Raw genomic sequence first — 26,154 nt, forward strand, 5'->3', positions numbered from 1 at the left:
CTAAAAGTAAATATCCCTCTTCCAGAATATCATCCAAAAACGGAGTTATGTGAGGAGAATTTTAAGTGCTAGTAAGAAAACTCGAAGAAAATAAGTCAAGAGTCTTGTGACCTCAGTTTCTTCAAAATAGACTTGTTCTTATAATGTATTTTCATGGTCCTCCTAGGCTAACAGATAGGAGTGAGCTTACTTCAGATTATTCATTACAACTGGCTATTGTTATTTGTTTATGTGCCTGTATGGAAATGGAATAATGATGTTGTTGATGATGATGATGATGGTGGTGGTGGTGGTAGTGGTGGTGGTGGCTTTTGTCACAGACAGCTTGTCCTTATGATTCTGATTAATCTTCAGAGTATAAAATGTCTGATGTACTGGGGGGGAGTGTGTCCAACCCTGATGTTTGTCTTTCTATGCTTCTGGATCCTGGGTTCTGTGTAAACAGCTGCTTCAAGTTCTTGCCACCTCAACTTTGCTGCCAGGATAAATTGTACCCTTGAAGTACGAGCCAGAGCACTCCCATATGTTCTTCTGTTGGCATGTTTTACCAGAGCTACAGGAATAATCACTAAGATACGCAAATTCCTACAAATATATCTCTCCTGGCTTTTAGCTTCTGAGAGGGGTTCTAGATGGTAAAAATCTTCATTTTGATTAATCTTTAGTCTTGTTCTTGAAGCATTCTCTTTTTTTCTTTTACTGGATATTTTTAAAATAATTTTATGGCTTACACATCCTAGAGCCACTCATTATCAAAATGTATGGTGACATATACAAAGTCCGTTGGGAAAGTCCAGGATGCAAACGCTCATAGTACACTAAAGCAGGAATAGAGACAGGATTCAACCTCTTAGATCACTATGAACCTTAAATGACAAGTTCAATGTTAATTTTAGCATGGCACCTAAAGGGTTCATAGAAGTTTACTCTCATTACATGACAAGAATCATCTCTTGATGATAATCATACAGTTTTCTGCTCCAGTCAAGAATTTTACCTCCACAACATAGCATCCTTCTCTCCGTGGCAGTATGCACTAGAAATTATTACTAGAGAAATATATTAGTTAATTTGTCTGCTTTATTTCCAGTTGCTTTGAATCTAAAATGAAATCAAAGTGGAGGAACTCCCTCCATGACCTCTTAAAGGGCCTGTTTTCACCTAAGATTGATTTTATTTTATTAATTTTGCATGTACATCTGTGTGTGGGTATGTGCACATGACTGTATGTACCTGAAAAGACAAGAAGAGTGTGTTGGATTACTAGGGACTGGAATTATAGTCCGTTGTTGCCACCCAACGTGGATGCTTAGAACCAAACTTCAGCAAGAGCATCAGGTGCTTTAACCTCAGAGCCCCACACGCACACACACACACACACACACACACACACACACACACACACACACACACACACACTCTGACTACAAGAAGGGCTGGTTAACCAAGCCTTGCATTTTATTCCTTTCCTTGTCTTACTTGAATTGTGTATACACAATAGAAAAAATTTTTTCCAAAGGAAAGTGTCCCTTTAAAGCATTGCTTTCAGAGTATCTCCTAGCTTCCAGTCATTTGCCTGACTCGGGAGGTAGTTGTCAAATGTGGATTTATGGAGTTTCTGTTTCTGAAATGAATCCACTTGAACAGAATTACACTGAGCTGTACATATAAGGTGTTTCTAAGAAATATGTTTTTAGTAAAAATTAGACTCAGAAGACTTTACGGTCTGGGTCAGTAAGTTAAATATAAGTGGGTGACTGTCTTTACATACACATATATCTTCATGGAGCCATATATGGGTAATTGCTATAAAGCACCAAATGAAACACTGCGTAAAATTTAACTATATTATTAAATGGTTATTGCCAAAACAATAACAACAAAACATACCTCCACACACTCAGCTGTCACTATAAAGCCTTGGCCAGAAACTCCAAAAGAACCATAAATTCAAGATGAAGTTACAAGAAATAAAATTCTGACTCCATAAACATTATGAGTAAACCATAAAGGAGGCATCAGAAGGACTCAGTTGGGGCCTCTCAGAGCATTCACGTAAATTCCAGTTTTGAGTTTATCCTATACAAAACAAGCAAACAGAAGGACTGCATTTACTCTTTTTCAGACAGGGTCTCATTCTATCATCCAGTCTCAAACTCACTATCTAGCCTAACCTGGCTGTAAACTCCTAAGAATTTTCTTGACCTAGCATTCCAAATGTTTGGACTACAGGTATGAGCCACCATACATGACTTAGAAGTTGATTATACTACAACGGATATCAGCAATAGAGCAGAGAGTTCCAACTAAGTCTTTAACATCTCCACTGAGACAAAGATTAAATTTAGTTTAAGAAGTAGGTTGGTAGCATCCAAGGTCTTCATGACTAATCCATCTTACTTGCAATAATTACTTGTTCTTGCATCTTCTGACAAGGGCTGGTTTTATATCTTGGGGGAAAAAGCTACTGGAGTGAGACACCTGCCCTCCCACAAACACTGGGAGATGGAGTGGTTGTCTGCCAAAGACATAATTTTCCCATCTTCAAAGAGGCATTGTTTGAATCATAAAACTAGCAGGCAGCATTTAAAGAGATTTACTTCCCAAAGGGACAGGAAATTATTTAGGATTACAAGTTTTCTAAAATAAACAATACTGTGGGACCCTGAAAGGCATCCTGGTTCCTGGTTGAGCAAAGACTAGAAATTCCAGTGACCCTAAGGGATGATAGGTGCTCCATCTGACTCCCGGGAAACCAAGCCTCATCACTAGTCATAGTCCTCCTTAGATCTGTGGCCATCAGTCATGTAAGGGCAACTCCTCATGCTCCTCCAGTAGAGGACTTGACCTGTGGTCATGAAGGCTCAAGACAGATCTCCATTGTAATGAGGTACCTAAAGGCCTGGAGGCTTAGCCAATAACTTTTCCTTTTCAGATACTCCTCCCTGCTAAAGGCATTTAATCTCAGGCCCACCCTGAGAAGTGGGGTATGGTTTTACTCATCCAATATCCGCCATGACAATAAATGTCTTAAAACCATGGATCATTGGGAGCCATAGAGAAGCCCTTTGCCTACAGAGCTCCTATCTAATCTGTAGAAGGCCTCTCTGTGCTCCCAGCTACAGACACCAAGCCTGCAGCCAGCCGTTATCAAGCCAAGGACTACTCCTGTGGGGCCAGCCGGAGCTCCCTCTCTTTCCCCTTGCCCCAGGTTAGATCCAGCCCCACAGCCCCGATTCTGTTCTCAACTTTTCTGTGTCATCCCAGAGGTGCCTGGATGCCCAAGAGCCTGAGAACTCAAAGGTCCCGGCCTCCTTGGAGGCACAGGGACTCATGAGTCAGCTCCTGCTGTGTCCTGTGCCTTGGACCAGTGTCCTGTCACCCCCAGAGAAGTGTCCTGGTGTTGCCCTAATGCCGAACACCCACCCAGCAACAGTGTGGGGTAAGCATGGTCAAACTTTCTGCATCCTGCCTCCCTGAGTGGCTGAGCCCTATGGCAGAGCAGATGCAGGACCCCACATAACCCTACTTAATACTAGGAAAACTAAGTAAGAATCAAGCATCAATCAAGTTGAGAAGACATTAAGACTCCCATGGTCCCAAGGCATTGGGGTCATTCTTTGGTGTGTGTGCACGCACGCGCACACACACACACACACACACACACACACAGAGAGAGAGAGAGAGAGAGAGAGAGAGAGAGAGAGAGAGAGAGAGAGAGATGAGAGATACACACAAACACCTTGTGGTAATAGTGTCCGAAAGTATAAATCCCAGAGGAAACCATATATAACTATGACAGAAAGATAGACAATGTATTGGAAAGGCTTCTGACTAGTCCTCATAGGCATTGACTACCATCCTGTACTGAGATTGGAGAAGTGAGCACAAGAATAAAAATTTTGACCTAATATCACCTGAAGGATAAGTGCTAGAGATTTAATTGGTTCAGAATTTGCTCCAAACTGGGAGATTCATTTGAACATCTTAGTCATATTTTCTTGTGGTACTTACATTTTATTACATGGATGCAAAGACTTTCTCTGAGTGCCTGTACATGTTTACAATATACAATGTACTTTTATTTAAATGTATGTTTGGGATATATGTTTTATAAAAATTACTATATAAGTGTGTTATAAATGTACAGAAAAAGAATAATGGAAATGAGGGCAGAGGTAGAAGACAGAGTATCCTGAACTTTTTTCCCTCACATATACTCTTAAACTGAATTTCCCAGATTATGTCACCCTTCACTCCTTTCCCACAGAGAGAATCTCATCCCCATAACAGTTGTATTTCTAAGAATTGTGTTATACTAACAGAAGATGCAGTAATATCAATAATCTGCTATTTGGTCTCTAAAAGTTTTTACCTCCAAAAGTAGATGAATTCCTCTGGCGGGTTTCCTATGACAAGGACCAGCCGCTGAGCGTCTCCCACTGTAGACTCTGAGGATTTTTTTCCATCTTTATTAAATTGAGTATTTCTTATTTACATTTCAAATGTTATTCCCTTTCCTGGTTTCCAGGCAAACATCCCCCTAACCCCTCCCTCTCCCCTTCTCTATTGGTGTTCCCCTCCCCATCCTACCCCCATTACCACCGTCCCCACAACAATCACATTCACTGGGGGTTCAGTCTTGGAAATACCAAGGGCTTCCCCTTCCACTGGTGCTCTTACTAGGATATTCATTGCTACCTATGAGGTCAGAGTCCAGGGTCAGTCCATGTATAGTCTTTAGGTAGTGGCTTAGTCCCTGGAAGCTCTGGTTGCTTGACATTGTTGTTCATATGGGGTCTCGAGCCCCTTCAAACTCTTTCAGTCCTTTCTCTGATTCCTTCAACGGGGGTCCTATTCTCAATTCAGTGATTTGCTGCTGGCATACGCCTATGTATTTGCCATATTCTGGCTGTGTCTCTCAGGAGAGATCTACATCCAGTTCCTGTCGGCCTGCACTTCTTTGTTTCATCCATCTTATCTAGTTTGGTGGCTGTATACGTGTGGGCCACATGTGGGGCAGGCTCGGAATCTGATCTGAGAATTTTTAACATACACTTTGTGATTGCCTTTAAAAGATGGCTTGATGTCAGTTTTAAAAACTGAGTGAAAGTATAAGTGAGAGGAGATTTATGTTTCCTTTTAAATAATACGAGAAATAATGCCCATGATAATTAAGATGTTCATTTTTACATCTAGAAATATATAACAGTAGTTTGTAATTTGTAAGTTTGAGGGGGTTAAATCAATGCAATGTTCACAATACTTACACAATTATCTCAATTTAAAAAGAAAGAAAGGAAGTTGCTGATTCTTTCCTAGGAGTCATTATCATGCAAACATCAACATCTCTACTAGAAACAGAGAATCTGAAGTGCTGGCTTTGAGCAGTCTCCATCTGGATCACGCTCTCTGCCTCTTTAGAAGGAATTTCTGAATGCATGAAGCTGAGGGTCCTTTTGGCAATGTGGTTTTGCACTGAATGTTTCTGTCATTTCAACTTTAACATTCTGTCCTCGTTGACCAATATGTGATGACAACCTCGGTCTTAAAAGGTCTCTAAAGTCAAAATTCCACCTGCACATAGAATTGTATGAAATTCAGAGATGGATGGGAAAGGGTATGAGACATTTTCCAAGTGTTTTCTTTTACGGAGTATTTAAAGTAAGATTTGATTTTCTCTCCTCCTTTTACTATAAATCTGTTTGCCAAAATTGGTGCATTTTTGATACGCTCACAACAAAATTTGCTTGCATTTCTTAAACATAACATTCCCAGGTAGCTCCAGATACTGCAGTCACCCATTCAAGTCTATGGGCTAGAAATAAACGAAAAATCTGCCTTGATTATTACACAGACTAGTGCTAATGCTACCCATTCCACAGCATGGAAGTCCTCCTTTCCAAACACAGCAAAACCTGCATTGATTTTACAGATATCATTTCCTCTCTGGGCACTCAAGTGAAAGCATATTCAGAGAGATCTATGATCAACAGTGAACCCATCCTGTTAGTCAGAAGATGGACATGAAAGGTAGAGCAGAGACTAAGGGGCCTACAAACAGCTCAAGCCCCATTTCTTGTTTCTATAACCTGCAAATAGATTATAAAACTAGGGTCCAAAACTTCAGTATAGAACCTCACTCTTAAAAACAACTGTGTCTTAACCTTAGGGCAGCAAAATGTCTTAACCAACATGCAGTCATGAGATCATCAGGATCTTGACCAGTCTTAAGAGGTTAGACACAAGAAACCAAGAAGACTGCCTGTAGGGCTTGTGCCTTTGGCTCTTTTTCTTGTCAATGCTCACAATGCCCTGTGTAGTTAACCATCTCTGAGGGTTCAGGCAGATTGCTGCAGCTTGTATTAATTATTTTTCTCAACGAGATACCTGAGAAAAGAAACTTAAGAAAGGAAGAGTTTATTTGGGCTTACAAGTTTGAGGGTACTGTCCATCATGGCGGGGAAGGCATGCAGATGAAATGTGGCAAAGCTGGTAACACTGTGCCTACAGAATGGAAGAGATATCCCAGGCTCCACTTCCTTCCTGGTTTTTTTTTATATTTTATTTATTCAATAATAATTTCATATGTATGTATGAATTATATTATATATCAATATAATATGATCTTGTCCATCTATATTCCCTACCTTCAATCTCTCAAACTCCCATCCACTACATTCTAACCCCTTCCAAATTACGTTATCCTCTTGATTTTTCTTTTTGAAATAACCCAGTAAATTCATATGTGTTGCCCATACATGGGTGAGTAGCCATTCACCAAAGAATGAGCAACCTACATGTGATCACACCACCAGAGACACATTACTCTCTCTTACCTTATCCAGTGTTACCAGTTAGGAATGAATAGCTCCTTAGATAGAAGTGTGGGGAGGGGTGTTCATTAGTCCCTTCTGCATCTATGCTTTTGGCTGGCTTGTTTTTGTGCAAGTAAGCATGGCTGCCGTGGGATCAGGAATACAACAGCTATGTCTGTCCAGAAGACTGTACTCCACAGCACTCCCTTCCACCCTCCAGTCCTTAGACTTTTTCTGCCCCCCTCCCAGGATTGGAGGTTGGGAGGGGACTGATATCCTTGTCCCATTCAGACTGACACTGACAGTCACTTACTCTCTTGCCTTTTCTTTTATATAAAATCAAGGACTCTCAGCAGAAAGATGGGTCTTTCCTCAGTTAAATCTTCCTGGAAACACCTTCACGATGTGTCTCCTAGGTGATTCCAAGTCCAGTCAAGCAGACATTGAAGATTAACCATCACAATTCTATGTCAAAAACACAGGAACCTGGGCATTTTCCCATGTGTGTTCATTTGAGAAGGGTTTGCATCTTCAAGAGGCTTTGGCTTTAACATAGTCTCACTTGCATTGTGAGTTTGAGCTCATCATTTTGTGACTTTTTTGAGATCATAGAAGAAATACCCTAAAAGGGAAATATGGTCCACTATGATTTGGAAGATAAATAGTGTCACTTTATCCTTGACTATTCCATGTACCTTATAAAAAAAGTCTTGAAATTCCAACATGAATCCCACTGGGATGATATTCTACCCTTTGAACTTCCCACTCCAATCTCTCTTTAGAATGATTTGCTTTGGTAGACAAACTTCTCTTTAAACCACATGTCTCAGTTGAATTTTACTTTTGAAGAGACAAGAAAGAGATAACTCATATAACAAGACTACATGTATACTAAAGAGATGCTTCTATACCCGAAGAGTGGGATTTGTGGTCACACTATAAATCAGAAGGAATTATTAAAAAATGAATATATTTACTGAAATTATGTGGCTATCTAATTCATTGCATAGAAGACATTTTACTGTGCAATGGATTTGCATTGCAAGGTAAGCAAGCTGCCAGAAGGCATTAATGACCTGTAAAGAGCTCTTTACTGCAGACTTGCCCCAGCCCCAGATTCACTCTAACCTCTGCTCAGCTTCCAGGAAATGTGTCCCTGCCCTCCAGTATCTATAGCTCTCACTTGGACAACATATCATTTACACAAGTAATTAACCAGCCCATGTTGGCATAGCTCTTCCCTGATAGCAGTCCCTTTTGCTTTAATCCTAGAATATTCTGACAATGTACTTAGGTAAGACATCAACTACGTACGTCTGTAGGAGGAATTTTAATTAGCTGACACAAGAGGCAGGTTTAGAAACAGAGAAGTCATGCTGCCACTTATGATGAGATATTAATTAAATAAGTTACTGAATCCCTTCCAAATCATGCCACTTTCTTGACTGTCTAAAGTTATAAAGTGAGTTGCATGGCTTTTCTTATTCCTATTCTTTTGTGCTCTTATTATGAAGTAAGGGTATTTCTCACATGTGTATTTATTCCTTGTTGTTATCTCTTTAAAGAGTAAGAAATTCTAGGATGTGAGTTGAATTTTTAAAAACTCCATTTCAATTAGTCAGAACATGTGACTAACCTGCCTTCTAGCTGAACTGCCCACTCCCTACACTTGTTTCCCAAAGACAGAGTCAAGTGCTGACCCCTTCCACTTCACTGCCTGCTCCCAATTCTAGCAGACTCGCATTGCTCAAGTGCAGACCATACCAGTCAGAAGAACAGGTGAGTGACTCATCTGCCAGGTGAACTGGCTAGAATCAGTTCCCAAAGATGCATTGTCCTACAGACACAATCCACTGCATGCTCTGAGCACCGGCCCCTGACTCTACTTCTGGCAGACTCCTATTGCTTAGGTGCAGGCCACACCAGTCAAAAGAACCTGTGTTACACCCTAATACACTAAAGGCCAACCTAGTAACCAGAAATCCAGTCCCCAGGCTGGTAAGAGACTCCTTACTAGACGAGAGGGCACACTGGAACCAATAATCCAGGCCACAAGGATCAGAAGAGCAAAGAGGAAACAAAACACAAGAAACGAAATACCCATCCAACAAAAAGAAACCCAGAATTCGGGACACAGACCTAAAATCATCCAAAGTCTAGATGCCAAAAGGCCGGTGTAAGAACATAATAACAATAACCAGAACAATATATGGCACCCCAAGAGGCCAGCTGTCTGATGACAGCAAGACTTGAGTATTTCACTGTGTCTGAAGCACAAAAAATTACCTTAAACTAACTATATGAAGATGATAGAGGTCTTTTAGAAAGAAGTAAAAAAGAATCCCTTAAGAAAACCGAGGAAAAGGCAAACAAAAAAAATGGGGAAAATCAATAAATCTTGCAAAGAATGCCAAGAAAGCCAAGAAAAGAGACAGGTGAAGGAACCTGTTCAAGAAGGGAAAATGGAAATACAAGCAATAAAGAAAACACAAATTGAAGGAATCCTGGGAATGGAAAGTCCAGTTAAGCAAACATGAACTGCAGAGGCGTGAAGCACCACCGACAGAATACAAGAGATGGAAGACAGAATCTCAGGCGTTGAAGATATGATAGAAAAAATAGCTTCATGGGTCAAAGCAAGTGTTAAATCTAAGAAATTCCTAACACAAAACATCCACAACCTGAGACACTATCAAAAGACCAAATCTAAGAATAGTAGTAGAAGAAGATTCCAAGCTCAAAAAGCCAGGAAATATATTACACAAAATCATACAAAAAAATTCCTAAGAGAAGCTTACAGAAATAGATTACATCAAATAGATTGGGTCAGAAAAAAGTCCCCATGTGACATAATAATCAAAACACTAAACATACAGAACAAAGAGAGAATGTTAAGTATACCCTCCTTGTCAATAGAGACTGTAAAAGCCAAAGAGCCTGAACAGATGCCTTGCAGACTCTAAGGGACCATACATGTTCACCCACACTACTCTATCCAGCAAAGCTTTCAGTTACCATGGATGGAAAAAAATCAAGACATTTCATAACGAAGTCAAATTTAAACAATATTTATCCCACAAATCCAGCCCTGCAGAAAGTACAAGGAAAAAAACTCCAACCCAAGGATGTTATCTCTATCCACAAAAACATATACAAAAAAGAATCTCACACCAGCCAAACCCAAAAACAACACACACACACATACACACACACACACACACACACACACACACACACACACACACACACACCCCACCACCACCACCACCACCACCACCATTACCACCACCACCAATACCAAAACCACCAACAACAACACCAACAAAATAACAGGAATTAATAGTCACTGGTCAATAATATTTCTCAATATCAATTAAATCAATTCCCCAATAAAAAGACAAGGCTAACAGAAAGGATATGAAAATAGGATCCATCCTGTTTCAGCACAGAAGAAACACATCGATGTCAAAGATAGGCATTATCCCAGAATAAAGGGTTAAAATTTTTTTTCCAAGCAAATTGACCCAAAGAGCAAGCTGATATAACTATTCTATTATCTAACAAAATAGACTTCAAAACTAATCAAAAGAGATGGAGAAAGATCTTTTATACTCATCAAAGAAAAATCTCCCAAGGTGACATTCAATTCTTAACATCTTTGCCCTAAATACAAGGGCATACCCACTTGTAAAAGAAACATTACTAAAGGTTAAAATCATACATCAAACCTCACACATTGATAGTAGGAGACTTCAATACCCCATTTCTACCAATGGACAGATCATTCATTCAAAAAGCTAAATAGAAATGTTGGAGCTAACACGTGTTATGAATCAAATGGAGCTAATAAAGGTCTACAAAACACTTCCACCAAATACACAGACACACACAGACACACACACACACGCACACACACAGGCACGCACGCATGCACTCACACACATTATACCTTCTTCTCAGAAACTTATGGAACATTCTCAAAAATTGAGCACATACTCAGTGAAAAAGCAAATCTCAAGAGATAACAAAAATTTGAAATAAGACTGTTTCATTTGCATGACCATGTGGTTGCAAATTTATACACTGGGTTTAACATGGGGGCATCCGAAACCTAGCCTTGCTGACCCCTCTTTTCTTTTGAATTTTAGACAAGTTCTAAACTCTCAGCTTGGACAAGAAAATAAATCCCTTGCTTGGTTAGAGTCACACTGAGGTATTTTATATTATTTGTGACTATTGTGAAGGTGTCATTTGATCTTGTTATATGACAAGAACTTCAAGTCCCTGAAGAAAAAAATAGAAGATCTCAGAAGATGGAAAGATCTCCCATGCTCAAGGATTGGCAGGATTAATATTGTAAAAATGGTCATCTTGCCAAAAGCAATCTACAGATTCAATGCAATTCCCATCAAAATTCTACTTCAATTCTTCACAGAGTTAGAAAGAGTGATTTGCAAATTCATTTGGAATGACAAAAAAACCCAGGATATTGAAAACTATCCTCAACAAGAACTTCTGAGGTAATCACCATCCCTGACCTCAAGTTGTATTACAGAGCAATAGTGATTTAAAACTGTATGTGATTGATACAGAGATAGGCAGGTAGATCAATGGAATAGAATTGAAGACCCAGAAATGAACCCACATATTTATGGTCACTTGATCTTTGACAAAGGAACTAAAACCATCCAGTGGAAAATAGATAGCATTTTTGACAAATGACGCAAGCTCAGCTGGCAGTCAGCATGTAGAAGAATGCAAATCTATTCACTCTTATGGCCCTGTACAAAGCTCAAGTTCAAGTGGATCAAGGACCTTCACATCAAACCAGATACACTCAAACTAATAGAAGAAAAGTGGGGAAGAGCCTTGAACACATGGGCACTGGGGAAAATTTCCTGAACAGAACACCAATGGCTTATGTTTGAAGATCAAGAATAGACAAATGGGACTTCATAAAATTGCAAAGCTTCTGTAAGGCAAAGGACACTGTCATTAGGACAAAACAGCAACCTACAGATTAGGAAAAGATCTTTACCAATCCTACATTTGATAGAGGGCTAATATCCAATATATACAAAAGAACTCAAGAAATTAGATTCCATAAATTCAAATAACCCTATTAAGAAATGGGTGACCGAGGTAAACAAAGAATTCTCAACTGAGGGATATCGATTGGCTGAGAAGCACCTAAAGAAATGTTCAACATGCTTAGTCATTAGGGAAATGCAAATCAAAACAACCCTGAGATTCAACCTCACACCAGTCAGAATGGCTAAGATCAAAAAACTCAGGTGACAACAGATACTGTTGAGGATGTGGAGAAAGAGGAACAATTTTCCACTGTTGGTGGGATTGCAAACTGATCCACTCTGGAAATCAGTCTGGAGGTTCCTCAAAAATTTGGACATATTACTGAGGACCCAGCTATACCACTCCTGGGCATATACCCAAAAGATGCTCCTATATATAACAAGGACACACACTCCACTATGTTCATAGCAGCCTTATTTATAATAGCCAGAAGCCAGAAGCTGGAAAGAACCCAGATCCCCTTAAACAGAGGAATCGAAACAGAAAATGTGGCACGTTTACACAATGGAATACTACTCAACTATTAGAAACATGACTTCATGAAATTCATAGGCAAATGGATGGAACTAGAAAATACCATTCTGAGTGAGGTAAACCAAACACACACACACACACACACACACACACACACACACACACACACACACACAGTCACAAATGGATATTAGCCCAAAAGCTCAGATTACCCAAGATACAATCCACAGACCACATGAAACTCAAGAATGACCACCAACGTGCGGATACTTCAGTCCTTCTTAGAAGGAGAAACAAAAGTATTCACAGGAGGAAATACGGAGAAGAAGTTTGGAGCAGAGACTGAAGGGAAGACCATCCAGAGACTACCTCACCTGGGGATCCAGCCTATATACAACCACCAAACCCTGACAATATTGCTGATGCCAAGAAGTACTGATATAGCTGTCTGCTGAGAGGCTCTGCCAGAACAAGACAAATACAGAGGTAGATACTTCAAAGCCAATGACTGAACTGAGAACGGGGTCCCCAATGGAGGAGTTAGAGAAAGGATTGAAGGAGCAGAAGGGTTTGTAACCCCATAAGAACAATAGTACGAAACAATTAGAGCTCCCAAGGACTAAACCACTATTCAAAGAGTACAGATGGAGGGACCCATGGCTCCAGCTGCATATGTAGCAGAGGATGGCCTTGTTGGGCATCAATGTGAGGAGAAGCCCTTAGTCCTACCTAGGCTTGATTCCTGAGTGTAGGGGAATGTCAAGGCAGGAGGTGGGAAGGGGGGAGGTGGGTGGGTGGGTGGGGGAATACCCTCATAGAAGCAAGGAGAGGGGGGATGGGATAGGGGGTTTATGGACAGAAAACCGGGAAAGGGGATAACATTTGAAATGTAAATAAAAATATGCAATAAAAAAGAAGAGAAAATAATAATAATAAAATGGTAAATATAATAAATCAACAAAAAGAGAAAGAAGATAAATCCCTATTATACGTATTTCACCTTTGCTTACTTGCTAATAAAAATTTTTTTCGGTCCAAATTTCTAATTTATTACCTGTCCTGTAAAAATGGATCTGGGCCTCTAAGCATTTTCCCTTTAAAATCTAGCACAAAATTACAATAGTGGGCACAAGAGAAACATTGTGTATGTACCCAGCTCGTTGAGGGAGTCACATTCCTAGGTCCACCTCTTGTAGTAAGGATATGAAAACAGGATCCATTCTTTCCCCCCCAGATGTCAATTCATGCTGTGTGGAGTGCTAATTACTGCCATGTTCAGGACCCCTAGCCTCTCTTCGTGCAGGCAGATTTGTTGAAAAGTCTTACAAAAGATGAATTCCCAGGAAAATATCCCCAGCCTCTGGAGAGCAGATTTTCTGTGAGTTTCATAGGATAAACTCACTAATTTCTAACAACTGAGGCATCACCAGCAACTCTCAATGCACCAAACCCCACCACCGTCTCTCCAAGGTGTATCCCAGCCTGGTGGGAGAGATAGGATTGTGCCTGGGTACTCTGCCTCATTTCTAGTACTTTAGACTGCTCTGACCTGTCACCCCTGAGTCCTTCAGCATCCTTTTACCTCCCAACTCTTACCTAACTCTCCTTGCCCCTATGCCCTTACAGTCTTAAAACTATTTTCCAGTTGAACATGGGGTGTGTTTGTGCCTTCTGGTTGGATCTTAACTGATATATAGCTTCACGATTTTTGAGAGTTATAATTATGTGCTAATGGTGTTACTGTTAGAAAAGTGCCCTTCCAATCTCACTGCTAAGCCTCCCTGAGGGCCATCACTTTTGGAATGAGTGGTCAATATTGCAAAGTGAGATGTCTGCCAGGCCTTTGGGTGCAGAAGACTATTTTGAGGACAGAAAAGCCTTCACTGTGTGTCTAGTTGAAACCCTCACAATGAAAAGTTTTAACTTTATTCTTACAGTTGTCCCCAAAAGCACCCTGAGATATTTTCATAATGGTTCCTTGTCACATCTGTTCAAGTTTTTTTTTAAATAGTAATCCTACTTTGGGGAGGCCCCTAGGGTAACTACTGTTACAAGGTGAGAGGTCTTTCTTTATCTTGTCTCAGTTGAAGCCATCTTTAATTTCTACCCCCTGTCCTGACAAATTCCTTAGGAAAGCCACCAAGCCTGTTTGTTCTAGAAACTCAGGGCTAAAATTTCCCAGCTATCTTCAAGTTCTTAGCTCCTGTTAAACTGTTTGCTCGCTTCCTTGTCATCCACAACTGACAACCAGGATGTAGTTTTTCTATGTTCTTTGTCTCTAGAAACTCCCTATAATGTGCATTCAATGCTGTCTGTAAGACATGTCTCCTGGCAGTTGCCAGCAGGCATAATACAGATTCTCAATTCAAGCCTTGGTAGTGCTGAGTGGTCTCAGGATGCTTTTACCCTAGTAACACTGCTGGGTCTAATAATTTACCATTGAATACTTATTGAATGCTACTGTGTAGTTGCAGGGAGAGAAACAAAGGTAGAAACATCAGATTTCATCAGGTAAGATCCATAACACAGCTTTCTTCTTGCCATTCTGTCCTATGAACTCAGAGGCAGCATCAATTTTTGGACCACAGTGTATAAAGGTATAAATATATGCATATGTAAGTACAATCAATGAGGATAGCTCAAACGAGATCTGATATCTAGAATTATTATTGATGTTCACTACCTGGACATCAACTGAGCTGTAGTCATACTGTACTTGATCTCCAAGACCCTGGCCTGCCTAAATGGGGACTAGATATCGTATGGGCAAAAAAGACTACCATGAACCCCCTTGGTAGTATCAACTGTCAAGACAGTCAACATGAATAACAATTTTTGCAAATGCTTAAGCACAATAATCTATGATAAAGCTAGACCCTGCTCTAGGCAGGCTCTATTGTACATTTGTGTCTGTGCATATGTGTTTATATACATATTATGTTTGTATGTGTATTTAATAGCTATTCTTGGTTGTCGATTTGACTATTTCTGGAACTAACTAAAACCCAAGTCCCTGGATAAAACTTTGAAGAATTTTTCGTAAACCGCTTGAAATGGGAAGATCTACTTTTAAGATTCTGTCCTACACACTTAAGAAAGCTGAGGTATCCAGCTTCATGGAATGAACAATTGGATTCTTGGGCTTTTTGTTGAGAGAGAGTCATTGTTGGACTAGTTGGTCCATACCCAGAGATGTGGCTTCCTCAACCAGTTGGGTACATATAGATCATATATTCATTCTATCAGTTCTATTTTTATATAGGACCCTAATACTGCATGCATGTATGTACATTTATGAATGTATGTACATATGTATTTTCTACGTGTACATTTCTATATGTAGGCTTGTATGTATGTATGAGCTTGTTTGTAATTACATACATATGTGTGTGTGCATGTATGTTTGTTTGCTTGTTGAGACAGGGTGTGACTTTGTAGCCCAGGTTGGTCCTGAAATCATTGTGTAGTCCAAGTTGGTCCTCCTGTGTGTGCTCTCAGATTCTGGGATTGCAGGAACAAGCCACCACAGTTGGCCCACATTTCTTAATACTAACGCAGCAAATATGTTGCAGAACTAAAGTAGAGGAACTTCTAGTAGTGTTATGTTAAAGGTCTGTTTACTATATAAGGCCAGGGTCATTAATAATGTCATTTATAGATCACATATATAAAGCAGAGGCAGCAAGAAATAGAGGGAATTGCCTGATCACTTTAGATATTTTCCTTTCTAGCTTTGGGACCCAACATCTCACAGAGTAGGCAAAAATGGATTTCAAATTGGGTCTATCCTGTGGGGTGTCCTCTCTTCCTGTTGAATAAGGAGGGGCAGTTTCATTTGTGTGAGTGAAAGTCTCAGAGATTGACCTTTAGAAGCATCTGAGACTGAGACTTTTAGCCTCTTTCAGCTCTCCTCAACTCCAGGAAGGGTCAGAGGATAAAGATGTCACTGCCTCATTGGGTTTTATGGATTTGTGGTCTCTATGTCTCCTTTCTCATTCTCAATATTGCCCGGTATTCACTGATTAGATCACTGGCTACATTTGTATTGCTGTGTTCAATTATGTTAGGAACAGATCTAGGGACTTTCAAAATGAAGTTACTTACGGTGAATAGGCAGGAAGGCAGTGGGCTGACTATCTGGAATAAACGCAAAATATTATTTCCATTGTTGCCTTCTTATTGGATTTGGCTCAGCTCCCTTGTAAATGCTAAAAAAGGCAAAATAGAATTAGAGTGAGTGAGTGAATGAAAACAGACAGGACACCCAATACATTAGGTAACCCACCCTGGTACTCTTTTGGTAGTGCTGGCCCATCTTTTGTTATCTGTCTAGTTAACTGATATTTCTATTATTTGGTCTTCTTTTCCAAACTTAAACCTATATCCTCCCCCTTCCAATTTAAAGTCAGGCAGATAACAAGAACACTGACTTTTCAGAGAAAATATCCATGCGTGCTCCTGCACAGAGACATATATCTTTTCTTTACATTATTCACATCCTCGTAGCTTGTCTGACCATGTTGCTCCTATTCCATATCAGGCCATCCCCATCTACCTGAATTTAGTTCTATCATTACTCTTCTAGAAGAGCCCATAAGTGATTAATCCCCTCTATTTCCTTTCCATTCATACATGCTAGTATATGTCCTTGGAATATTCCATTGGTGTTTCAATGTACATTAATTTCCATTTAAGCATAAAACCTCATCCCTTGAGACTTCATATCCATGTGGTTACCACATGATTCCTTACATCTCAGGCAAAACCTAGCTGACCCCACACACACAGCTCTCATCTCATAAAATGACAAGATCTTATTCCTGAGTCAAGTCTGAGTGGCCATGGCCTATAACATGGATTCTGGCTTCCTAGAATAACATGTTTCACCATGAAGATTTTACTAAAGAACAAAAGAGTCCAAATGAAGGCATTTAACAAATTTATTAGTGGGAACCACAAGTAGGTGGGTTGCTGTAATACAGAAACTCCACCCTGGGCCTCAGATGTTAGACTTAGAATTGAATGAAGGTAGATGGGAGTGCCCTTAGAGAGGATGGGAGCAACATGGCTGGACCAACTGTGAGGATGTGATACCTTTTGGGTCAGGTGACTCTAATAAGAGTACATTTCAAAGGTTTTGGTAACATGGATTTTAGCCAGACACAGTGGTTGGCAATAAATGGCTAATAAATGGACTAAAGACAGCACAAGATCATGTGGCTTTGGATTATATCATTCTCATTAGTCATAATCACTAAGTTAAAAACAAACAAAAAGCAAGTATATGTTTGGGTGGCTGAGATTGTCAAGTCTCAGCCCGTATGTGGAGGCAGGGGACAAATCGCAGAAGTCAGTTCTCCTTTTGTGTAGGGAGGGACATGAATCATCAGACCCAGAGATACACAATTACTTACAGAGAGTAGATTCACTACATCTGAAGGCAACGTCTAATAAACACCTTACAGGAAGGAGTATCTTATGAGTTTAAATTTTACTATTGCTGATGACAGAACAGTGTATCTTAGGGAGTTAGGAAATCTCAGGTGCTCCAGAGATAACCTGGGGTTTGACAGGAAGTAAAGAATGTCAGAGACCCACACCACCACAAGCTCTTTAGCCTACCTTAACAACATTAGCCTGTAGGTTAGAATCCCAGGGACTGTTGTTTGACATGAGTGTCGGTATCTTCACGACCTCAACTAGAGGTCCCGAGTAGCTGAGTTCAGCATACAGATGAGAAAACTGAAGCCTGTATTGAAACAAGCAAGGTAATGAAGAGGTTCTGTGATGGCAAGTGCAGAGCTTTGGAATTAGTAGGAGAATGAAGAACCCTTAGGAGTAGGGACACCTCGCAGACATAGTGCAGCAGTCATAGAATACCGAAGCTGACCCCACCTTCTATCTGCTCTCCATTATTTACCTTCACTTGTATTCACATAAGCGTCTGCTACAGCATCAAGACATGGGATGCAGCAGGGAGGGGTTCATCTTCTACCCCTAAGTCAAAGTCCCTTTATAAGTCTTTCCCAGATATTTGCATTCCTTATTTGAAACTAGGAATCCCAGGTCATTAAATTCCTCCCACTGATTCAACGTTCTGCCGGTTCTTTGATTTTTGTAATAAATTTGCAGAGACTGTTCACCCACATGTAGGAATCTTAAAGGCAAAACAATCCAGAACACAATGGATTGTTACTGCCTGGCTTAGGGTTTCTATTCCTGCCCAAAACGTCATGACCAAGGAGAAGGAAGTTAGGGAGGAAAGGATTTTTTTTCAGCTTACACTTTCACATTGTTGTTCATCATCAAAGCAAGTCAGGACTGGAAGTCACACAGGGCAGGAACCTGGAGGCAAGCTAATACAGAGGCCATGAAGAGGTGCGGCTTATTAGATTGCTTCCTCCTGGCTGGCTCAGCTTGCTGTCTTATAGAACCCGGGACCACCAGCCCTGGGATGGCACCACCCACCATGGGCCCTACCCCCCTTCTCACTAATTGAGAAAATGCCTTACAGCTGGATCTCATGGAGGCATTTCCCCAACACAGGCTCCTTTCTGATAATGCCAGCTTGTGGCAAGTTGACACACAACACCAGCCAGTACACTGCCTCTTTGTAAACACCAGAGGGCAGTGAATACTGAAGAAAAAGGCAGAAATTTGGCAGAGTGTACACAAGCAGATCTCACTAGAAAGAATAAGGAAGAAGTCAGAATAGGAAGGTATATGTAGGATACCATCTATGTAGGGTGTCTGTGCCACCTCAATAGCAGAAGGTGCATTTGGGTTACAATCTAGAAAAACACACCTCCTACCAGAATATGATGCAAATGAAACCTATAACTAAGATCTTCTCTTAAAGGGACAGAGAAATCAATATCTGGATTGTAAATTTTTGTTGCATCCCGTCTCCCTTTTCATTGTCTGCCTTCCATTGAGCCTTTACTGCCATCTCTGGCTGTAGTCACACCCCGGCCATCACAATAGAGAACTGAGAAACATATCAATAGCGAATCATAGATGGTCCTAAGCCACTAACACCCAGACTGTATATTGAAAATTATTGTTATTACTAGAAATTGTAAAATACAGTATCAGACAAATACACATTTATTGCATTGACTGTATGTAGCATTGGATCAGGTTTATAATAAAATGGAGATAAAAAAAACATGGTGAGAGTATTGGTGTGGAAATACTTGCTTTTCTTTAGAAAGCAATTTGGTCTCTTCGTTTTGGGTCTTTGTTTTGTTTTGTTTTTTAAGGAAAAAGGAAGATGTGAAGTTGGGGTGGACCTGGGAGGGCTTAGGGGGAAAATTTTGGAGTTGAACATAAACAAAGCATATTATATGAATGTCCCAGAGAATAAAACATTATATTAAAGTAGAAAGATGACCCTTTATAATCATATCTGCATTAAATGTACACATAATATGATTGTAAAGATTTTCTTAAAACTTCATAGTCCTGAAGAACAAAGGCTATTTTATAATTTTATTGTATCTTACAGCTTGATTATAAAGTAATAGTAAAGTTAATTTGATCTTGTAAACAAAAGGAAGCTATGCGCTCAGCTTTCTCCCTTCTTACTATCATCTACTTGCTAACAATGTGTCCTTTATATTCTTGTTGCCCTGGATCATAAGAGAAGCAATGGATGGATGAACTGAAGTCCACCGATGCTGTTTCTTACTTTGAGCCTCTATCCTCTGCTTTGGATCCCAGGAGTCACTTACAGACATCCCCATTGTGTTCTTGATATGCCCTGCTCCTTTTTAACGACTTTAAGTAGCTACATTACTGAAAAGGACTTTTTTGTATGAGATAATTACAGCTGATTATGAAAGTAGCTTAATGGAAAGGCTAAATTAAAGATCTTTGTGTGTTTGTTAGTGTATTATAAAGTGACTCCAAATAGAAACCTATTTCCTGCCTTTTTTTTTTTACAATGTTTAAAAGATTTCAGGGTGTTGGTAATGGCGTGTATTTACTCATTTTGTGTCTGTGTCTGTGTTTGTGTGGAAGAGGTATACATACACAGTGCGTGCATTCTTTCCTTTCCCTGTGTGGTTCTGAGGGCTTGAACTCGGGCCATGGGGCTGGGCGGCAAGCGCCTTTACGAGATGAGCCATCTCATGTGCCTTGATGTTTTTGAAAATAAAAACATCTGCAATCCAATGTATAAAATAAATATCCATGATTTACTGGTACAAATAAATCATGGGATGGATGATTCAGCAACAAGAGACGATTTTCCTATGCAGAAGAATTCTCAATAACTTATGTAGTTAATTAGTCTTGAGGAGGTGGAACATGGCTTCTGAGACCAAGGTTAGGCTATGTATTTTAACTTTCTTCCAAGCACTATGAAAAATGTGGAATTAAAGCAGCTGTGACCCTCACAGGATTAAGCTACTAGCATTCTCTTGTATAAGTGGAGAGGAGGTTAGTAGGTGATAGATGAAGCCCTTACCCTCCCCCACAAGTATTTAAGCAAAGAAAGGAGGGAGAGACACAGGGCATATATTTGTAGACTATTGCCCTTCTTTTTTTCTAAACAACAAAGCAAAAATTATGTTCATATTTTCAAAGCCTCAGAGATAAACATCCCCACAATCATACCAAGTAAAGCCTTGGCACACAGAGGTGTCTGAACTCATCTTGGCACCTGGAGGGCACTCATGCATGACAATTTCAATCACTCATAGCAAATTCTCCCTCCCTGTCTCTCTCTGCCTTTCCTTATGGACCCCACCTTCCTACCATCATCCTTTATTTTTTCTCGTCTGATCTGATAGTCTGAGCATCTTTATAAGAGTCAAATTTACCCCCACAATAGTAAAGTATGGTTTTTACAAGCACGCCTCTGAGCCAATTTTAAGCATCTTATCTATAAAATGGGAACAACACTAAAAGTGAGGCCTTTCTCATATTTCACACCCTTATAGAACGGCTAAGACAGACAGCAAAAGGCTTTAAGCTGTGCTTCCTGGAGACACTCATGACAGCCATTCTGCCTGTAGATGTTGCCAAGGAAGTATGGAGGTCCTTGATGGGATGATTGGGTTACCATCTAGAGGCGTTGATCAGTTTTGCTCTCTCTCCTTCAGCTAAAGAATTTAAAGTGGGGAGGGGAGTGGAGGGGGAGTGGAAGGGGGTGAGGGGGGTTGTTCAGCCCAACAGGTAGTGCTGGAGAAGCCGTGAACACAGCAAACAGGAGCAGAAAGAATCAACATTTGAAAAAATGATTTTATTGGGGTTGAGGATGCAGCCGGCTCACAGAGAAAAAGACCCCACACATAGATCAAAGATGCAAGAGGAAAGCCAGCTTCTTCCTGAGGTCTAGGGTTTGCCTTTGTGGTTGTTGTTTGCTTGTTTTAAGTCTTTGAAGGGTTTTCCTCCCCTAATTTAGGGTTGGTCAGCTTGAAAAAAGACAGAATGGCTAATTAACCTACAATTACTTCATACATGGCTGATTAACCCACAATTATTTCACACATATCTCCTGAGAGGGCCTTGAACTTGCTGAGCCAGTGCATCCGCATGGTGGTGCTACTGAATGGAGCAAAGGCCCGAAGGCCTGTGTTTTGAGCCGCTAACCTTTTGTCTCAGGTCAGGAGGGCTTAGGAGAAGCCAGTCAATTTGGGTGTTGGCCATCTTTATTATCTAGTCATGGTCCTTTCCCTGTCCATCTGTCTACCGGGGACTTTTAACACTTCGCTCTCTACTGGAGTGGAATTACAATTACTATGTTGATGTTAGAGTTTTAACTTTCCGTAACCCTCTTTACCTCCTCCTTAGAAAGAGCATCATGATCACTGAGGAAGAGCTGAGGAAACTAAGGCATGGGGAGATTTCCACCTCAATGAGGATGATAAAACTATTCAATGGCAGAGTCTTGAGTTAAACTCTACCCACAAAAAGAAAAAGTGGGTGGGGCTTTCTTTTTTTCTTGGTTCCTCAGGCCTTGCATTGTCCAGTAGTTAAATATAATCATATAAAATTGGTATGCAATGAGTCAAAATTAGTCAAATTTGTTGGAGCAGAGAATGAAGGAATGGCCTCACCTAGGGATCTATCCCATTTGCAGACACCAAACCCAGACTCAAAAAATAAATAAATAAATAAATAAATAAATAAATAAATAAATAAATAAATAAATGGAAAAACAAAGAAAAGACAGATTTGTTAAATTTGGTAATTATCTGCAAAGTTCAACAAGTATGTAGAATTATGTTTGCAGAGGTCATCAAAACTCTTGTTATTTTCTTTGTTTGGTTGGTTTTGTTTGATTTTTTGAGGGGAGGGGAACAATTTTATTAGAGTTTAAAAAGAAAATCCCAAGGCATGCAAAGTGTAAATCCTGGCAGCTTCTGGGAGGAGGTGTGAAACCAAATATATTTCTGTTTCCTAAAACTGATGTATCCTGCCAACCGTGTTTTTTAACCTATGCTGAACTTGTAACCCCATGAAGTATAGTCTGAACACCTGTGATGACTCCCTTCCACAGGATGTGCTGGTGTACTTATGCCCCTTCAAGAAGCCTTGACCCTTGAGTCCCCCACTTATCTGTCTAGGTGCTAATGGCCAATTATCTCAACAGCTGTTTTCTATCAACGCTAATCTTCCCCACAGAAGGGACCTCAAAAGTCAGTGAGGGGCTGCTCTCTGAATCTCCAACTTAGGTGGGGGTTGGGAGTTAGACATCTGGCCAGGCCCTTGTACACTTCTAAATACAGCTTGCTGTACTCAGACAGCAATGGGAATGGTTTTGCTCACATCAAACAGAGGAAGATGAAGAGAAGGAAGAGAAAAATCTATGACATTCACAAACAGTCCTATGGTGAAAGGGGGATTAACAAGTGCAAATATCGTCATAGGCAAAGACTGAGAAAGCCCAAAGTGTCTGAGAATGTATGCTGAGGCTTTGGTAAGTATTCAAAAGAGGGAAAAAAGATAAAAACAGTTAAAAGGAAAATTTAAGCTTTCCTTTGTAATCTAGAAAAGAAGGTAGGTTTAACCATTAGCATGAGTGCAGCCCCAAACATGGAAGGCACTTGAAGGCTTCCAGGAAAAGATGGATGCCCTGTTTCACCACAGAGATAGTCATTTATTCCTCCCATCTCTTAAGCTTGGCTTACAGTGAATCAGCCTCCCTGTGAAGTGGTTTCTTAGGCGAGTGATTAGCAGGCCCAACTAGGTCAACTCTTCTGTCTTTCTGAAGTATGGAATGCCAAGTCTCCAATCAGACCAGAGAAGTAGCTTCTCTATAGTGGTCTTCAAGCGTTCACCAAGGATACCGAAATACTTTTTCCTCTGAGAGGTAACACTGTAATTGTTTAGGAGACGGGCTGAAACTGAAGAATAGACATCACCTATTTTCAATTTGAAAACTCCACAGGCCTATTCAGTGCTAAAGCTGTTCCCCTGACAAATTTGGATCTAGACTGGAGTCGCGCTCTCATCCTCATGTCTAGCCTCCAGGTACGATGTCATTTAGGAGGGCATAAGAAACCAGAGCTCCTCAGAAACTTTTGTCCCTATTCCTTGTTTTTTTTACCCATCTATTTATTTTCCCAAACTCACAACATTTTGCTCTTATTAACACTAATTTGGATAAAATACCAATGACAGTCAGGATTTCACCATGTCTTCTGTGCTCTTGGGTGATGACTATCTTGTTAGGTCATTAAGCAGAAACTTTGAGGAAGGAAGAGGAGGCAAAACACTGGAGGGAGTCCCCTGACTGGTGACTGACTTTTCAACATGGTGCCCTGAGCTTGTTGTGCTGGGAAACAGCAAGTGGCTGGCTGAAATTATTGCAAAGGGGGCGTACTGTGGCAGGAATTGTTATCTTTGTTCTTATTGGCTAAAAGTTCTCCCCGCCCATGCAAGTAAGGGTATGTAGCCCCCCGACCTGAGATCAAGCTTGTAGAAGTGTCTGGCATCACAGAAGTAGATACGGATGAGTTCAGAGTAGAAGCAGATTGTACTGATGTTAAAGCCTCTCTCTTCACTGTCTTTGAAGATGTCTGTTTTAGGACAAGTCTGGATTAGAGCTCTGCCCTCTTTGTCAAGTGACTATATAATTCAGTCAGGTGGTCTCCTGTTCTCATGTTGGGTGGGCTCCTGTTCTCTATGAGAGACCATGTTTTTTTTACAAAGAACAATATGGTCAAAGGGACTAGATAAAGAATTTGATTAGCAACAATTCTCTCCTTAAAGTATGGAATTTCTGGGTTCGGTCCCCAGCTCCGAAAAAAAAAGAAAAAAGAAAAAGAAGAAGAAAAAAAAGTATGGCATTTCAAGCCACAGCTGACTCAATTACAAGTGTGCCCAACATTTGGAGAAATCAAACATGTTCCTGACACTTTAGATGCCCCTGGAAAATTCCACTGGGTAGAACACACATGTGAAGATTTATTTAGGATAGATAAACCCTAGACAGCCACTGAATAACTAAGCTCTTTAATTTCACTTATTTGCTGTCATTTACTGAAATTGCATATAAATTATAAACCTTGAAAATGGGATAACTTTAAACATATTTTATAAGTATTCTAATCAATTTCATTATACATGAAATATAAGTTTTCACTAACTTAAAGCTGCTACATTTTCTTCAAGGTTGATGTTTTTGAAACTCAAGTTTCATGAACACATTTGGGATTTTAATAGTAACTGTATTTGGGGAAAGAGAATTGGCTAACAGTTTATTTGAATCCAAGCATGAGGTCATCTCTTGATGGGCATTTACTGTTTCTCTGAGGCTCTAACTACATTGCCACAGTACTAATCACTTGAATGCTGAGTTAATGACACACCAATCAATATGACAGTCCACTGTACAATAAGAATTGGTTCCAATATTCTAAGCAGTGTTTGCCTTGATACTTTTATGTGTCATGTACTTAACTTTTTAAGTTCGGAGTCCTTCGGATTTGTACCATGGGTGGTGGAAGCAGGACATACTGACAAAATCAATCATCTTCCAAAAATAAAGGTATTAGGAGTAAAAAGTTACAGCATCTCCTCGATAATAGCAAATGCAACAGAATGAAGACATCCTATGTTTTATTCATTTTTAAATGTGTACACACATGGGTGCAGGTACCCACCCTCCCTAAAAAAAAATAAAATAAAATAAAACAGAATAGAGCTTTAGAGCTCTTGGAACTGGAGGAACATGTTGGGGTCTGGAATCACCACTCAAACCATACAAACACTGATGTCAGTTAAGCAAGAATAGTTTACTGAATGTACAACTAAACACTGGTTGTCCAAATTCACAAGAAGGAAAAACCTAATTGTGGCACCAGTCTGTCCTCAGGGCAGGCTTTTTATATGCAAAACAGGTTCAAAAGTTAGAAGGCAAGCAGTGAAGTGGTTGAACATTTTTGGCTAACTAGACAAAGTTTTATCAGCTATCCTTTAAGCTGATTGGTCCCGAGTAAGTTAAGGGCTGGTGGAGTGGGGAGTCTCAGAACATTGAGATAACAGGTTACAAGTGATTCAGTCATAGCTTTTTGTCTTATTGGTAACTTCTCTAGTGTCAGCTATGGATAATTACTTCTGGGACGTAGAGTCTGAGACCTGAATTTGATTTCACCTTATGAGCAAAATGGAGTCTGAATATAAAATGGCTACAGTTACCTTAAAAGAATAGGGACTCAACATTACAGATGGTTATGAGCCATCTGACATTAACGCTGGAAACGGAATTTAAGTCCCCTTCATGAGCAGTAAGAACTCTTAACCACCAGACTGCCCA

The 26,154-nt window shown here is 40.1% G+C and overlaps 1 long non-coding RNA gene across 5 annotated transcripts in view; it reads right to left on the reverse strand.

Annotated features, from left to right (window-relative positions):
• The window catches only part of LOC120099814 (uncharacterized), a 52,515-nt gene that overhangs the window by 22,636 nt on the left and 3,725 nt on the right, over positions 1-26,154 (reverse strand). For 4 of the 5 annotated variants that reach the window (XR_010060065.1, XR_010060066.1, XR_005499065.2 and 1 more), the window contains exons 2-3: positions 18,009-18,135; positions 16,491-16,594 (exon numbers count right to left, since the gene is read on the reverse strand). The exons of the other annotated variant lie outside the window; for it this stretch is intronic. This is a non-coding gene — a long non-coding RNA (uncharacterized LOC120099814). The remainder of the gene's footprint in view (positions 1-16,490; positions 16,595-18,008; positions 18,136-26,154) is intronic. 5 annotated transcript variants of the gene reach the window in all.

Source organism: Rattus norvegicus, chromosome 1 (assembly GCF_036323735.1).
Source record: "Rattus norvegicus strain BN/NHsdMcwi chromosome 1, GRCr8, whole genome shotgun sequence".
NCBI classification, from domain to species: domain Eukaryota; kingdom Metazoa; phylum Chordata; class Mammalia; order Rodentia; family Muridae; genus Rattus; species Rattus norvegicus.